Raw genomic sequence first — 17,811 nt, 5'->3', positions numbered from 1 at the left:
TTTCATTCTGTTCCTACAAAATCAAAGTCCTAATCAAACTGACCCAGATTGATGACTGGCACAGATTATGCCTCCTATAAAACAATAAAAGCATATCTTTAAATTGATAGCACGTCTCCATCATGAGCTCTGAGGAATAGAAATGATCAAAATCAACACGGTGGACAAAAACACTATTAAAATAGATTGACATGGTCTGACTGGAGTCTGTTTTCTATAATATACACATTGTAATCTCTCTCTCCTTCAGCTTGCTCCCTTTATCAGGGGTCGCCACAGTCGAGTGATCCGCACAGCCGATTTGGCACGTTTTATGCCGGATGCCAATATACACATTGTAATAATCTATGCTATTTTGTCAACAATGTCTGTGGATTAACTCAAAACATCTATGACTCACAGACTGCATCCGAAGACGTCGACATCCAAACTAAATAGTACACAAAAAGCTGTATATCAGAGGAGCAGAATGCCTGAATATGCAGTCTTTAAGGTGAACCAATCTGACCGCTTCTGCTGATCATGCTGGAGAAATAAAATAAAAATGGATAAACAAAACGTTTTTGTGGTTGTCCTGGAGCCCTGGCTGAACAATACAGACATATACCATGCAGAGGATGATGTTTCACATGTTGTGCATCAGAAGCACTTTATTTTTATTCATTTTAAAGCAGAAGTTCACATCCAAAACAAAGATTCACATATAATGTACTCACCCCCTTGTCATCCAAGATGTTCATGTCTTTCTCTCTTCAGTCGTAAAGAAATTATGTTTTTTGAGGAAAACATTTCAGCTTTTTTCTCCATATAATGGACTGATATGGTGCCCCGAGTTAGAACTTCCAAAATGCAGTTTAAATGCGGCTTCAAACGATCACAAATGCGTTTGTAAACGATCCCAGCCAAGGAAGAAGGGTCTTATCTAGTGAAACGATTGGTTGTTTTCATTAAAAAAATGATATTTAAACACTTTTTAATCTCAAACGCTCATCTTGTCTTGCTCTCCCTGAACTCTGTGTATTGTGGTTTAAGACAGTTAGGGTATGTCAAAAAACTCTCGTAACAATGGTATTTTCTCCCTCAACTTCAAAAATCATTTCAAAATCATCCTACATCACTGCAGAAGTACCAACACAGTCTTTGCAAATTGAACATGCAAAGAAGATCAAACACCCTTAACAAAAATGGTAAAACAGTGATAGAGGGCAATTTTGAAGTTGAGGGAGAACATGAGATGGGAGTTTTTCGACATACCCTAACTGTCATGAACCGGAACAAAACAGTCCAGGCAGAGTAAGACAAGACGAGCATTTGGCATTAAAAATTATATAAATTGTATTATTTTTATTAAAATAACTGATCGTTTCGCTAGATAAGACCCTTCTTCCTCGCCTGGGATCGTTTTCAACCGCATTTAAACCACATTTTGGAAGTTCACCATATCAGTCCATTATATGGAGAAAAAAGCTGAAATGTTTTCCTCAAAAAACAATTTCTTTACAACTGAAGAAAGAAAGACATGAACATCTTGGATGACAAGGGGGAGAGTACATTATATGTGAATCTTTGTTTTGGAAGTGGACTTCTCATTTAACCTACAAAGAGTGCTTGCTTTAGCTAATGTCCTGTCTAGGTTTAATTTAGTAATAAATTACATGTAAAGAAAATCTTCTCCACTATTTACTGATACATGTGTGACTTTTGTGTGTGAGAGGTGTAATTTCAGTCAAAACAAGCCTGCATGCTACGCCATACAATGGAAATATAGTTAAATGTGTGCATGACAATAAGCATGAATCTCTCCGTCAGCTTCTGTTCTTCTGGAAAGACATTTCACTAGGATGTTTACAGATGGATGCAGAGCTTTGCTCCATTCAGGCGACGACTTTGGCTTGCAATCGGCGTTACAGTTCATCTACATATAGTCATATGCTGTATCATTATGCTGCATTATATAGGGCCCTATGAAATCCGTTTTATTTTTTCCCAAATTACGTTTTATTTTTCACCCTCAGAAATTCTGTGTTGTGTATTTAAAATGTTCTGGTTATCAAATGAAGGCATAAAACATTAATTTCATTTATCTTTTAATTATTGAAAATTAAAAAAATTAATTATTGAAAGTTAAGCAAACTTTTTTTTTTTTTTCCCAAACAAAGGGGAATTTACTATTAAAATTAAAACACGGAAGAAATGTTGTATGATTATACCCTAAAAAATAATGTTTGTTTCATTTTAGTTGTAGTAGTAATAGTACTAATATATATCTGGCACAGTGTCTTCAAGTTAAACCGGACTTTTATTTTGACGGGTTGCAGTGTCTACCTTTACATTTTTGTGTGTATATGATACACTAGACACTAGTTTTTTCTAAAATGGAACGGTCAAAAGCTGAAATCACTGTGTCACATGCACTTCAGCGTGTGTAGTAAACAAAAGCGCTCGTCTGCTCCATTCATTAAAACAGAGACACACAGAACATGTAGGATTCACATTTAAATGGTATTTTTGCGGCGTAAAATTTACAGATACTAGTTCATATTGCGGTTTGATTTAAGTGTAATGACCTACTTTTGATTAATTCATTCAAACTTTGACAAATTCCGTGACATTCCGCCTTATTCAGTAAATTCCGTTTTTATGACTGGATTCTGTGATTTGCGAAAATCATAGGGCCCTAATTATAATGCTTTTATCTATCCAACCCTGTATTTAAACAAAAGGGTCAAGTCTTGGCTACTTAGCAAAAAAAACCCATCTTTTTACATAGACAGTCTTGGCAATATATCACTAACACAGTGTTTGATCTTATAATGCCAGTCATTGATTTTTGGAGTGCTTTTAAATTCATGAAATTGATTTATTTTGTCCTCGTCTGCTGCCACTACAAAAAGTTCTTGGGGGTCATCAGCCATTCAGCACTGTCATGATGTCCATTCTCCAACTGCTTTTTTTCCCCTAACTGCTTTGCCCCGAAGCAAAGATGGTAAAATTCAAATTTTGTAATTTCAGGTTTCTTGTGGCAGCCAAACAACTGCCTTTATGATGAACGCGAAGACTAACTTTCTCCATACACCTCGTTGATGTGATGGTAACAGGATGAGGAAACTTGAGGAAGCTGCAAGCGGTCAGGTTATGTCATTCTATTAGAATGGATAGGGAAGGCATTGATTTAGGTTGAGAGGTGGAACATGACCTCAGGACTAGAGAAAGTGCTTTATCTTGCATTGATGTAGCCACACGTCTCAGTTTCTCAGACTGTTTGAATAAGTCAGTGCCCTTCTTGTTGTACTGTAATGACATTTTAATTATTCAGAGGCCATTCACAGCACATTATGATTGATTTTAAATCAATATAAACAAGTGCAAGTTTAGTAGTTTTGTCATAATCGGGCAGTGGATTCTTCTGAGATCACTCTAGTAACCACCCACGATATACTAGCAACTATCAGCAATGCTCTTTATCAACCATCCAGACCAGAGAGCAACACCCCTGCCAATGCCGATACCGATATATTTCCTTATGTTTGGAAACAACACCAAGTCTCTCCTGTGCGGAAATGATAGGCAAATTATTTTTAATTTTGGTTAGTTTTTTACAAGAACTTATTTGTTAGAATTAAATAAACAATAATGAAGTTCTTTTATAACGGCAGTACATTGAAGCTTTGGAAATAACTATAAATAGACGATATATATAATCAAACGCTGCATTTTTTTCCTTCAAAAAAATGCAGGCGTAACCTTAACATTTTATTTTAAGATTTAACATTTGTAGATGGTCTAAAGCAAAAGAGTTGTACAAATTCTGAAAATCTTTTAGAGCTCATAATTTGTTTAAAAAAAAAAATACATTACACATTCATGAATAAATCAGTATTTATAAAATTACTTAAAGGGGTCACTGGATGCCCATTTTCCACAAGTTGATATGATTCTTTAGGGTCTTAATGAAAAGTGTCTAATATACTTTGATTAAAAATTCTCAATGGTTTTGTAAAACAACACCCTTTTTACCTTGTCAAAATGAGCTCTGCAAAAATCATCTCATTCTAAGGGTTTGTTCCTTTAAATGCAAATGAGCTCTGCTCGCCCCGCCCCTCTCTTCTCTCTGTGGAAAGACGGTCTTGTTTACATTAGCCGCATTTAGCCGCGTTTAGCTGCTAAACTTCCTAACTACCACATTATAAGGAAAGGCGATCGCAAAGATTCATAAAAAACGCTTATACTCACTTCTGCTGTAAGTGAAGCTGGATCATGAATGATTCGCATGAACATAGACGGATATATGTAGATCGGGAGGTGCATTCCCTTCACAAACAAATGTAATCCACTGCATCTTCAGCGGCTCAGATGTCGGGAGTAAATGACGACCACTATGTTCATTATTACATCCAGCAACACAACACCTCAATCACTCAATCGGAGATATTCTTGTCTAATTTACATCCCTGCTCTGGCATCAAAACTATGAAAGTTACTGGACTGTTACAGCTGGTGTAAGGTAAGAGCTCATGTCAATCAACTATTGTGGGAGCGGCCTCTGTGGGTGTGACGGCACAACGACAGGCATCTGCGAATGGCTCGATCTGAAAAAGGGGATATTATTTTTACAGATTAATTAAAAACCACTGCATGGATTTTTATCATTATAGGGTAGATTTGTACATGCACTGCCAACACACATTAATGTTCAAACAACATGAAAAAATGAACTTAGCATCCGATGACCCCTTTAATTTACAAGGGTCACATTTGTGATTTTTTGTTGTTGTTTTATTTATGTAAGCTATAGCTTTTGACTTTTAAATCAAAACACACTCATAATCGACATCAATTACTGCTTTATTTAATCAGAAACACAGTTTAAATGTTCTTTATTTTACTTTCATTTTATTAGATGTAGGCCAACAGTGTCCCGTACACAATTAAAACTCCTTTCCGAACGTGCTTTAGGACCTGGGGGAGGCTGCCACTGTACATGCTCTTAACCCTTATATACCACATATACACCTCGTCATTTACTACCCTCTCCCTCATTCATTTTTTAAAGTTCGGCATCAGCCTTCTTAGTATTCTTTAATCTATTAATTATGAACAATAAAACTAGAAAAAAATAATAAAATATAAAAGAATGTCTGTTTTCTGATTAATTTTGTGTAAAAGGTGTATAGGGTCGCTAGAGACAGGAGGTTTGTAATAGTGTTAGTATATTTTTTGTGCGCAAAAATATGTGAATATCTGATGACTAAATACATGCAATTCTTTTTTAGTCCTCAAGTCCTCCACTGTTTGATAGACTATAATGACGTAATGTATTACTTGTAATTGTCACAAACATAAAACAAAAGAATATCATCAGCAAAATTTGAATTAGTTTGAATGGCTTTACTGCAGAGCAGTTAATGTATGCAATAAAACATAAATGTCACTGTCATTTGATGGTGGATGTGGTGAATAGGCTGCCAGAGATCAAAATAATAATTTTGAAGGCATTGTAAATGACAGTTTTGCAAATATGTTTGAGATTGTGAATATGAGCCAGATGCTGAATGTCCTGTGGAAGTGCGTTCTGATGATGACGGTGATGGTAAAATCATCTGCTCAATTTGAACTCTTCTAAGCTCTTCAAATGCAGTGACCCAAAACAGTGAATCTAATCATCATTCAGGCAAAACTTTGCATTAAAAATGAGCCACACTGCTGACGTGATCTAATCACTAGCACACCTTGAGCACATACGGGTTATTTCTCTTATCGGCAAGACATATTGGCATTATTTTTCATATCAGACCAATGCCGATATTTACATTTAAAAGCATTATTGGCTGATTCCGATATCAGTCCAACAATATTGTGAGCCTTAGCTTTTATTAATGCAATGGCAAAAGTAAAGTGTGTTTACACTACTGTTCAACATTTTGGGGTTGGTAATTGTTTTGTTTAGTTTTTTTGTTTCTTCCATTTTATGAAAGAAGGCTCAGCAGCTTGGCAATAGAATCGCCATTGCCTTGTTTTTTTTTGTTTTTTTTGCCAGACTTATACCAGATTTATTTGCCTTCTACAACTCAATGACTGGTAAGTGAAATTTAACAACTTATTAGCCAAAGGCTAAAGATCGCCAAGCATAAACATTTTTCACATATGCAACTGATTTACTCACATTATAGATGGTTGCTCAGAAAGGCAGATTTTTTTTAGCATAATTTCTCCAGTCTCCAGTGTTTCATGATCAGAAATTATTATAAACCCCAAAATCTACTACTACAAGCTTTGTAAACTACATGCACAAGAAATATTTGGTTATCAGCAAAAGTAAAGTTTACATATGTAAATGTCAACATAGTATGTAGACAATGGGGAACATATGTTTGTCTTTATTTTATATATTATATTATATTATATTATATTATATTATATTATATTATATTATATTATATTATATTTATTTAATAAAAAATAATATTATATTATATTATATTAAAGAATGGTAAATGAATTTTTTTGCAATGTTGTCTGCAACTACTAACATCAGAACAAATTTATAATAAAAATATGTAATATAATATAATATAATATAATATAATATAATATAATATAATATAATATAATATAATATAATATAACAGGCCTCTTACAAAACTCAAAAAGCACAAGGCGGCAAAATCAAAATACAAAGAGCCATGTTTTGTCATTACGTGAGGACTCAATCATCGCCTTATATCTGGGCCGATAAAGTGTCGACCCCTATTTATTTTTTTCTATTTATGTCTCCAATAATTGCTGTCATTGCCAGGATTAAATGCATATTTTCCATCAATAGTTTCCATCACTCACATGTGTCCCTGTACTCTTTCATTTGGAATATTTGAACATGATTTGCTATTATCACTTCTAGGTATTGAAAACAATACAGCGATTATTTGCGAACACTTGTACTACATAACTTCAAATTGTAACTAACCCAGTTGCGTGCATGTTGTGATACTGCTTCATGTCTGCACAATAAATCAAAACTGATTAGATAAATTACTGCCCTGGCATGCCAGTTTGTTCCTGTAAAGGGCATTAGAGTGGACTAAATCAGATTTGCAGTTCAGTGCTAATACTGAACAACTTATTATACAAAATTAATGCAAGTTCATTTAAATTCAAGGTAGACATGAGTAATGAATAAAATGTAAGTGCAATAAGTTAATTAGTTAGGATTAGTTAGTTAATTAGTCCAACAAACATTATTTCAAAGTGTCATTAATAAATTCAACCTTGCTCATTCAATCTATGCTTACTTTTTAAATAATGGCATCACTCTCTCTAGAGACAATATCATTATAATAATAACTCATCCATTCATGACAATGTGACAGTAGTTAAACAAACTGACACAGATTAAAGATAACACGGCGAAGGGCCAAAAAGCGTAGTTAGGCCTGAGAGGGAAAGCAAGGAAAGAAACTGCTGTTCTGGACTGACATTTCAGCAGCAGAAAGTTTAGCGTGGAGTCTGAGTTTGAGTTATTCCACTGCAGGCCCACTCTTCCTCCACAGCACACAAATCTGGATTGTTGAATGCGAGCTGGCAGAGGACTGAGAGCTCACTGTCACAGCGCATGAGATCATGAGAGGACTCTGTGTTGACTGCACAAAAACACTAGCAAATAAAGAAGTTCAGCAAATGTTTAGCACTCATCTCAGCAAAGTGAATATAAAGACAGTTAAACAACTTCTGAGAAAATGTGCGATGAAACGTAAATATGACACTAAATTATAACATTACCATTTACTTACATTATTGTGCCTAAATTATATCTCCAACGAACTAGCGATAAATCATAGAAGTAGAGTTTTGTCATTTATTTTAATTATAATTATACAGTAAAGATTTTTATTTTTTGGCATATTTTCAGTAACTATTAAAATGTGAACACATTATATTATATTATATTATATTATATTATATATTACACTATATTATATTACATTACATTACATTACATTACATTATATTATATTTCTCAAGAAAAATAATGTTTTTTGCCTTTAACTATTAACATTCAACATTAACATAATGTTATAATAATATAATATAATATAATATAATATCATAATATAATTTATACTTTGAATGTGTACACACACAAATATAATAACTTAAAAGTAGAGTTCTGTGATTAATTTTATTGTAATTATTATATTATTATATATTATATTATATTACATTATATTATTATAGTATATTTCTCTTAAGAACTGTATTTTAAGAACATTAACAACTTTATAATGATATAATATAACATAACATAACATAACATAGCATAAAATAACAATATATGTGTACACAAAAAAATATAATAACTCTTAGGATTTCTGTGATTAATTTGTTTATTATATTATTTAATATTACATTATATTATGTTATGTTATGTTATATTATTATTTCTTTTAAGAACGTTTTTGCATTTGTTCAGTAACATTCAACATTAACATTTAAACATCAACAACTTTATAATGTAATATAATATAATATACTTTCAATATGTGTGTACACAAAAAATATAATAACTCTTAGGACTTCTGTGATTAATTTAATTTATTTTTTTATTAAATTATATTATATTTTATTATATTTTTGTTATTTCTTCTCTTAAGAACAGTAAAGAAAAATGTTTTTGCATTTGTTCAGTAACATTCAACATTAACAAAACTTTATAATATAATATAAACTCTACTCTACTAATATTATATTATATTATATTATGTTTATATTATATTATTATATATTTATTATAAAGTTGTTCTGATGTTAATAGTAAAACAATGCCATTTTTTCCCCCTTTACCATTCTTTGTGTTATGTTATGTTATGTTTTGTTATGTTATGTTATACTCAGAGAGAAAAGGAAAAAAAAACGACAATATTAATATGTACAGCTTTTGCATATTTTCCAGTAACTGCATCAGCATCAGAACAACTGTAGTACTTGATTAACAAACATGCAGTGAAGGAGTTAGACTGAACACAAAGCACTGTAGGGTGTCACATATTATATAAAGGCTGGTCCAGGTGCAGTCAGCTGTAACCCTCACAATGACAACAGAACAGGTGGAGTTCGTTACAACACTCAACACAATGCACAACATTATTCTGACAGCTTTTTAGCAGCTACCACATTAGTTCAATCTGAGCTCAAGTATTCTGTGATTTTCACGTCAGCTTAAAGATTGACTATTTAGCGCGATCACAGGTCAAACTCTCAGGCTAATGTAAAAGACCTGACCATGGTGTGACAGCACTGGTAAAAAAGTTAATCAGTGGCAGAGGTTTCTACATCGCAAGATACGCGCATGACAGACAAGCAATTCTCAAAATAACTGCTCTACATTTCTGACAAAGAACGGTTAATGATTTTATTTCTTTATATAGACTCCATAGAATATAAAGTCCTTCAACCATCAAGAGTTTGAAGTGCCACAACCTGTTTGCCAGCAGAAAGGTCACACATGCAACCGGTCTTTTGTCACTTTTGTCTAAGGTGAACCTGTCCCAGTTAATCATACAGCAAGTCCCAAGCTGTAAACACATGATTCAATAATATGCTAATTATCTTAACTAGTGACATGATAACATCAGTCCTAAGTTCCTGTCAGATCATATTTGATTGTCCTTACATAATTATGTGGAACTTGATTTTGGGCCGAGAGATTTCGCAGCAAGTTAGGCTGCTAAGCACGGCACAAAGCTTTTCACACACAGTGGCTTTGTTCCAAAAGCTAATAATGCTGTGTTTTAGGACACTGCCTAAGCAGGCTGTAGTCATCAACTGCAATAGAACCTCATAAGTGACCTATTTGGAACTCTGCATAGGCAGCAACTCTACAAAACCAACGCTGTCCGTACGACACACTACTAGAGACTCCATTCTCATACGATTTCAGTAGAGATGTTAGCATATTGCTGGACTAACAAAACCAAATACTCTAAGATCAAACATATACCGTTTTGATTTAAACTATTGTAATTGAGACTTTGCTGAAATGAATGAAATAGGAAGCCAGTATTTTTAATTTATTCTCTCACCTCTCCATCTTCAATTTATTACATAGATCTTGCAACAATGCATTCTGGGATTGTCTTTTCCACAAAGGACACATGCAATATCTATTTGTAGATATCCACTCGCAATTGTAAGAAAATAGTCTTTTTCCCCCTCAAAATTGGACTTGATAAAAATCACAACTGCAAGTTTAAAGAAGTTGAAATTGCAAGAAATAAGTCAGAATTGTGCATGTGAACTTGCAATTGTGAGAAAAATGTTTCTCTCTCACAATTCTGAAAAAAAAAAAAAAAAAAAAAATAGGTTTTTCGTTTTAAAAATTAGGTTTTTATACTATATGGAAAAAAGTATTGGAACAACTCTTAATTATTGAATTCAGGTGTTTTAAATAGACCCACTGCCAAGTGTATACATTTGTAGGGACAAATGGGTTGCTTTAAAGAGCTCAGTAAATTCAAGAATGGTACTGTGATAGGACACCATCTCTGCAAGTCAGTTCATGAAATTTTATCCCCGCTAGATATTCCATTTGGGATGAACTGGAAGTAAGACTGCAAACCAGGCCTTCTCGTCCAACATCAGTGCCTGACCTCACCAGTGCTTTACTGAATGAATGGGAAGCAGCAAAGGAGGGATATACTTTTGTCCATACACTACACTGTTGTTAAAGAAAATAAATTTACATCCCAAATCAAGTTCAGTACATTTCCAAGAGACAAAACATGTCTGCATCATGCCTATGATTCTTTAAAATGCTTCCTACATAGGCAGCCAACAGGTTTTGGAATACAAAACCCAATAAAAAGAAGACAAAATATGTATCTTGGGTTGTACTAACCCTGAGGCATCAGTGATGTACAGTGATGTACAGATGTACAAAAGCTTGCCATTAATATTACCACAATGGTGAGTTGTCATGGTTATTCTCTGTCTAGCATGGATATATTTGAATGCTGTCAAAGATGAATAATGGTTGTCAATAGTACAGAGAACAAGGTAATATCATAGTAGCAGAGGTCCCATCAAGAGGTCCCTTTGACAAGAGGCATGCATGTGGGTCAATGATGTATGAGAATGTTCACAATATTAATAAATAAAATTTAGTGCTGGGCAAAGATTATCGCACTAAAAATAAAAGCTTTTGTGTACATAATATATGTGTGTGTGTGTGTGCTGTGTATATTAATTTATTTATATGTATATAAAAACATACATACAGTGTATATTTAGCACATGTATATATTTATATTCATATAATTTATATTATATATAAATATATTTAATATATAAACATAACATATTTTTCTTAAATATATACATGCATGTGTGTGTGTGTGTTTATATATACATAATATACACAGTACACACATGTTATTACACATATATTTAAATTGCTAATTTATTTACTCATCTGGTGCAACCTTCACATAAAAAAGTAACAACATATTTTCCTTGCACCTTGAATCCATGTACATGCCCAGATCTTAAATAGTTTGGATAAGATAAAAAAGTATTTTATAAATATCATATTACAGTATAAATTCTTAACCAGAAATATTTTAGGGAGGTGCACCACATGACAATTTACAACCTGAACTAACCTTGCCTTGTCATAAAAAATATATTTTTTTAAAGTATTAATGAGCAATGAAAGTTTTTTTATAGTGTTTTTTATAGATCACCACACCAAATCAACACAAGTAGCAATTTAATGGAAGTAGTGACAGTATTGTGGTGGACATCCAAGTGAAAGTGATTATTGAAAAGGAAAAAAAAAAGGACGGCAGGGCTCAATCCACCTGTGGTTGATTGGATGGATGTGGACAAGAATGCAAGCTATCACTCTACTGAAAAAACATTAGCCATTCAAATATTTCAATATTTCAAATATGTAGAACCAACACAACACAGCTCATTTGCAAAATTTTCCAATGTAATTACAGGCCTACAGACACAATTGTGGCAAAAATTACAGAAATGTCTTTAACGTGCAAGTGAAGTGAGTCATGACTCCCAGGCAGCCGCACCTGTAGGTGTGTCACTGCGGTCAGACAGTTTGACACACACGCACAATGTTTGTGTGTGTCCTTCTCGTATTTCTTCCATTATAATGGACAGCCAGAGCATAACAACATATCTGCTTTCTTTCAGCTGTTCCCAAATGGCCAGTTCCATACACACTGACAGATGTGTGACAGGCAAACCTATATGACACGAATAACATGTAAAAGTTCCCAAGGAGCAAAGGGCATTTACAACTTCTTGTGACACAGCAGGAGCAATTTACTGTTAAGACAACCTACTAAGCAATGTCCATAGATGCATTCTGGGTTTTATGATCATGCAGGAGAATAAAATAAAATAGAATAAAAAAACAAAAAAAACAATACAGTGCAATACAATGTCTGGAACTGAAAGTTTGCCTTGGGTTGAACATTTGAATTCCTTACACAAGCACAACACGAACATTTGCAAGGTAAATGAGGTCTGGGTGACCGGGAAATATTATGTATTTCTAAAGTAAAGGCCTTATGAATGGTCGTACACACTTGAACACACTAAAAAAACAAAGCAATGATGCCTCACGGTGATATAAAGCAGTCTTGACCATCAGCTGATCACAGAGGTGTGACAGTAAATGCATCAGTATATGCATTAGTCTTACAACCATAAAAGCACTCGCTCACATGAACACACAGCACACCGCTAGATGCACTCATGCTGGGATGATTTCCTGTGTTTTGCTTCGCAATACTCTCTGGACAATTTTTTCTTTGTCAAAACTGACAATTATCCAATTTCCGCTTCGTCCCAATGAACCAAAATCACTCGCATCCAACTTAAACGCGAAAGCAAACATCATGTACTGATGAAACTCACCTCCGTTGCTCTCTGCCCGTAGAGTCAGTCGGTAAAGTGTGCAGGCATTCACATGAACTCAGTCCCGGTGTCCCGGATGTTGATCAGCCTCGGCTCCCGGGATGAAGTCCACGCTCCATTGTGACGTCAAACGCGTCCATGGAAGCGCCTGCCTCCGCTCGGTAGGTCGCGGTGTGGGTTTAATTCATCCCGGGTGAATTCACCTAAGTTACGCCTGAGAAATGCTATGGCTTTATGAAACCCACTGGATTTTCTCATGATCTGAAATTAAGTATAATAGTTCGGCTTGTGATCTTTAACGCCTTGTTAGATGAAACGAACGGAAAACAGCGCACTCTAGTGTTTTCCAATTGAAAACACCCAAGTACATGCAGGTACATTGTTTTATAAAAGCGACTTGCCCATGCTACAATAAAGCTCGTTTGAGTTGCCAACCGCCTCGCATTGAAAGTAGGAGTGAATAAGTGTCGTAAAGACGGCAGAACTGCTTCTAGTGGATCAGACACTCATAAGAGGTACACTGAAAATAAATATGATAAACAAAAAATCCAAAGTATTTTTTTCCCAGTATGTGCTGGGAATTGATCATGTCTTTGAGAGTGTTTGGGAATATGCACACATTATTTATACAGAACTGAAAACATCACGGTATATAGGGGAGAGCAGGGAAAAAAGTACAATTTTTTTTTAGAAAAACAATTTTAGAAGATAATGCTGTAGTGTTGTAGACAGATATATGTATGTATGTATATATATATATATATATATATATTTTTGTTTTGTTTTGTTTTGTTTTGTTTTGTTTTGTTTTGTTTTTTTTGTTTTTTGTTTTTTGTTTTTTTGTAAAAAAAAAAAAGTAATACACAGGTGGGTCAAAATGTAACACAACAATTTAGATGTACCTGACTATGATTGTCAGTATGTTACTGCAAACACATTTTGTCTTTTATTTTTGCAAAAAAAAAAAAAAAAAAAAAAAATCAAATTACATTTTCATTTTAAATGTAAGTTTCATCAAATGTTTCAAAACCTGACTTGTCAAAATTGTTTAGAATTTTTATTTATTTATTTATTAAATTATTTTGTAGCTTGGAAAGCAAATGTAGTCAGGGCTCTGAGAAAATTACTTTGTTACTTTCATCCCCACTCTCCCACTCTCCCCTATACATAGGTTTAGAAACATTTATTTTATTGGGGACTAAAATGTTGTTCACAGTTATTTATGGGTCATAAGAAGATTTAAGAAAGATATATTCTTGAATTGTTTTGTAATTTGAATGACAATTTTTTTTCTTATCTTTAACTATATTTGTTAAATAATAATAATAATAATATTAAATAAACAAAAAATTAAAAGTGATTTTAAAGTTTTCTTTAAGGACATTTCTGAACTTGACATTTGTGACCTTGGACCACAAAACCAGTCTTAAGTAGAATGGGTATATTTGTAGCAATAGGCAAAAATACATTGTATGGGTCAAAACTATCGATTTTTCTTTTATGCCAAAAATCATTAGGATATTGAGTAAAGATCATTACGAAGATATTTTGTAAATTTCCTACCATAAATATATCAAAACTTCATTTTTAGTTAGTAATATGCTTTGCTAAGAACTTCACTTAGACAACTTTAAAGGTGATTTTCTCAGTATTTAGATTTTTTTTGAGATTGCAGATTTTCTAATAGATGTATCTCGGCCAAATATTGTCCTATCCTAACAAACCATGCATCAATGGAAAGCTTGTTCCATTGTGTCCTGCCCCAAAGTTGAGGTGGGCGAGTGCAGGGGGGCCCAATAGTGCCCCAAAGGGTGGATTTGGGGGGGTGACTTAACAGTGATAACAGAAGTGGGGCGGAGTCGTTACTCTCTCTAATCACACAAGCTGTACTGGTTTATGGCAACGCCACCCGACCCCGCCCCTTTTATTAATCACTGTTCACACCTGCTATAAACCTCATGCGAACAGATCTGAAGTCAAACACATATACAAAATAATGACGAACTCAGCAACACTTTTTACTATTAGAAAGCACATTATTATTCATTGACATAAAATGACTCAATTGAAGCTGCATCACTGGTGTTGTTGTCTTGATTTAAACATTCAATATGTTGAAATAAACCATACCTATATACTGGATATTCTTATGAACTGATCACTGAGTTTGGTGTCATTACTGAATTTTAAAGGTAGGGTATTCATTCAGTAACAAACCCCCAATTCATTTATTGCACATAAATATGTAAATTTATACATAAGTATATAAACTTATAAATTTGAGCTGATAAGTTTGGTGCAGTTACTGTATTTTAAAGGTGTGTGTGTGTGTGTGTTTTAAGTCATTCAGTTACAAACACCCAGTTCATTTTTATAAATTTCTTAAAATATATTTTAAATTCTAATCTTTGTGCAGCTGAGACACAAAATAACACAAGTGAGGTGTATTGTATTATCGTATTTTTTACATAGTTAATGTGTGGGGCATCAGTCATTATCTTCAGAAATCGCCCCCAGAATGCACATTTGAGGCGACCACCTGACAGTCAAAGTGGCATTACATCACTAAAGTGTGAACTCTGAGGAGGACCAGGATGATGGGTCTAGCACTGTACATGTGAAATGCTAGCTAAATAGCTCAAATTCTACAAAGCACTATTGTCATTCCTCAGCGCCCACTCATCTGATATAACAGGCTCCCTCATGTCTGTAACATGTGTTTGCAAGGGACTATTTCCTCCAAAACTGCCATCAAACAATATAAAGTGAGAAAATACATCAAAATGACTCATGTTAAAGATTCTAGGTGATGTTCACATCAAATAATACGAACTGAGAAAAGGGATACATCAATATGATTTGTGATTTAGGATTCTAGGTGATGTTCACACACACACATGCTCACTAGAACACATCCAAGATTACCTGATTTACCAAATAACCCATTTTTTTTTCCTTTTTGTACTGTGACGTTTGTTTAATTATCAATCAGTTCTCTTTAGAAATAATAATTAAAGGACTGAGTGTAACATAAGGCAGCTTAAACAAAGCATGTAAGTGGTTAACCTTTTAACTGTCACCCATTCCCTCAGAGGGAAACCTAAGTTTACTTCACTATATTACAATTAAATTCTATTTTAATTATGAAAGGTCTAGTACTCCTATATATATATATATATATATATTTTTTTTTTTTTTTTTTTTTTACAAATTATGTATGAAGAGTAATAGATTAATTTATGACAAGAGTGCACCTCAAAAATCTACATCATAACAGGAGTGGACCGTGACACCAAAGGGATAAATGTCAGATTGGTTTATATTTAAAAGGCCATTTTAACAAGCTTTTAAAATGGAATAGGACATAGTTAAAACATTAAAATATAGGCCCATAGCCTACAATAAAATATTTACAATTTATTAATTCTACTTTGAAGAATTGACTTATTTTTTTCATAGTAAAATGTAATTATATTATTTTTTATAATACAATAATAATATAATCTTTACATTAAGTTTGATGTATAAGTATGTCCAACTTTAGCCACATACATATAACATAGTGTTTTCAATCAGCCATACTGGCTGCACCGAATGTAAACAATGCCACTGAGCTGAACAAAACATATTTTGCTGATAACTGCTGCTGAAAATGGTCAGTTATTGTCATATTTTGGGCTGTTACTAACCGGTTGGACCAGGAAAACCATTTGGAGTATTATAGACTGCCAATAATTATAACAAATCAAGGAGAAGAGTGCTTAAAAAAAAAAAAGAAAAAGAAAGAAAAAAAAAAAACTGTCTGAGGAACAAGAGGGGTTTGTGGTTGGCCAAATTGAAATAGGATTTTCAGGGCAAGAATCTTGACAACATTCATGTTTTTTCTTATAATTTCCCATCAGGTAGGTGAAATATTAGGCTAAAATCTTAATTAACACTGCCCGTGGTATCTTTACCGCTTATTAACTTCAGTTTGTCAAAATATTGGTTTAGACAGCATAAATTAGCAGAACAATGTATTTAATATTACATTAGCTATGAAATCCACACTGTTGTTTACATCGGAGTATCGCCAATATGGCCGTGCATCCAGGTAACTGACCAAATCATGACGTTAAGTGCAAACCATCTCTACCTGCTGTCACATGTGCTTTGTGTAGGTTCCTTTTGTTTATCTTTGGACTTTTATTTCACAGTGTTTCCTGTGCTTTATTTGTAGTCAGTTTGCAGTCTGTCCCCTTGGTTAGTCTGATTGTTCCCAGGTCTCTTGTCACCCCGTGTTTCAGTCTTTGTTGGCTGGTCGTTGTCCATAGACAAAAACAAGGAACCTCCACAGAACACATGTGGCACTTGCATAGGGTCATACCATATAGCAAAAATCTGCTGCTTGATTGCTTGTATCACTACAAAATGTAAACTATATTATCTCCCAGCTCTAATACGCTAAATGCAACTAATAATAGGGCCCTATGAAATCTGTTGAATTTTCCCCCAAATTCCGTTTTTCATTTTAAGTTTTCTGGATTCCATTTGAATTTTTCTCAACTCCTTTTTAATGGTAAATTAAATTTTATTAATCAAAGAGCATGTTTAATTAATTTAAATCATGAAACTTATACAATTTCACATCAGTTTAATAATGTTTTAACAAAAATGACATGTTTAGGGCCCTAAGAAATGTTCAGTTTTTTCTCACCATGTTTTACTGTTATCAAATTCTGTGTTTTAGCATGTCTAATTATTTGAATGCATACTTAATTTATTAAAATTTATTCTTAAAATAGCCTTATGAAAGTTTTTTTTTTTTTTATCCTAAGAAATTCTGTGTTGTGTATTTAAAATGTTCTGGTTATCAAATGAAGGCAAAAAGCATTCATT

At 33.5% G+C, this 17,811-nt stretch overlaps 1 protein-coding gene across 5 annotated transcripts in view; it reads right to left on the bottom strand.

Annotated features, from left to right (window-relative positions):
- Positions 1-13,062, bottom strand: part of myo6a (myosin VIa) — a 60,036-nt gene extending 46,974 nt beyond the window's left edge. For all 5 annotated transcript variants that reach the window (XM_051104482.1, XM_051104484.1, XM_051104485.1 and 2 more), the window contains exon 1: positions 12,934-13,062. The gene's annotated coding sequence lies outside the window, so the exon portion shown is untranslated. The remainder of the gene's footprint in view (positions 1-12,933) is intronic.
- Between the last annotated feature and the right edge of the window lie 4,749 nt (positions 13,063-17,811).

Source organism: Labeo rohita, unplaced genomic scaffold (assembly GCF_022985175.1).
Source record: "Labeo rohita strain BAU-BD-2019 unplaced genomic scaffold, IGBB_LRoh.1.0 scaffold_73, whole genome shotgun sequence".
NCBI classification, from domain to species: domain Eukaryota; kingdom Metazoa; phylum Chordata; class Actinopteri; order Cypriniformes; family Cyprinidae; genus Labeo; species Labeo rohita.
Note: the sequence above shows the minus strand (reverse complement) of the source record. Positions and strands in the feature narration are given on the sequence as shown.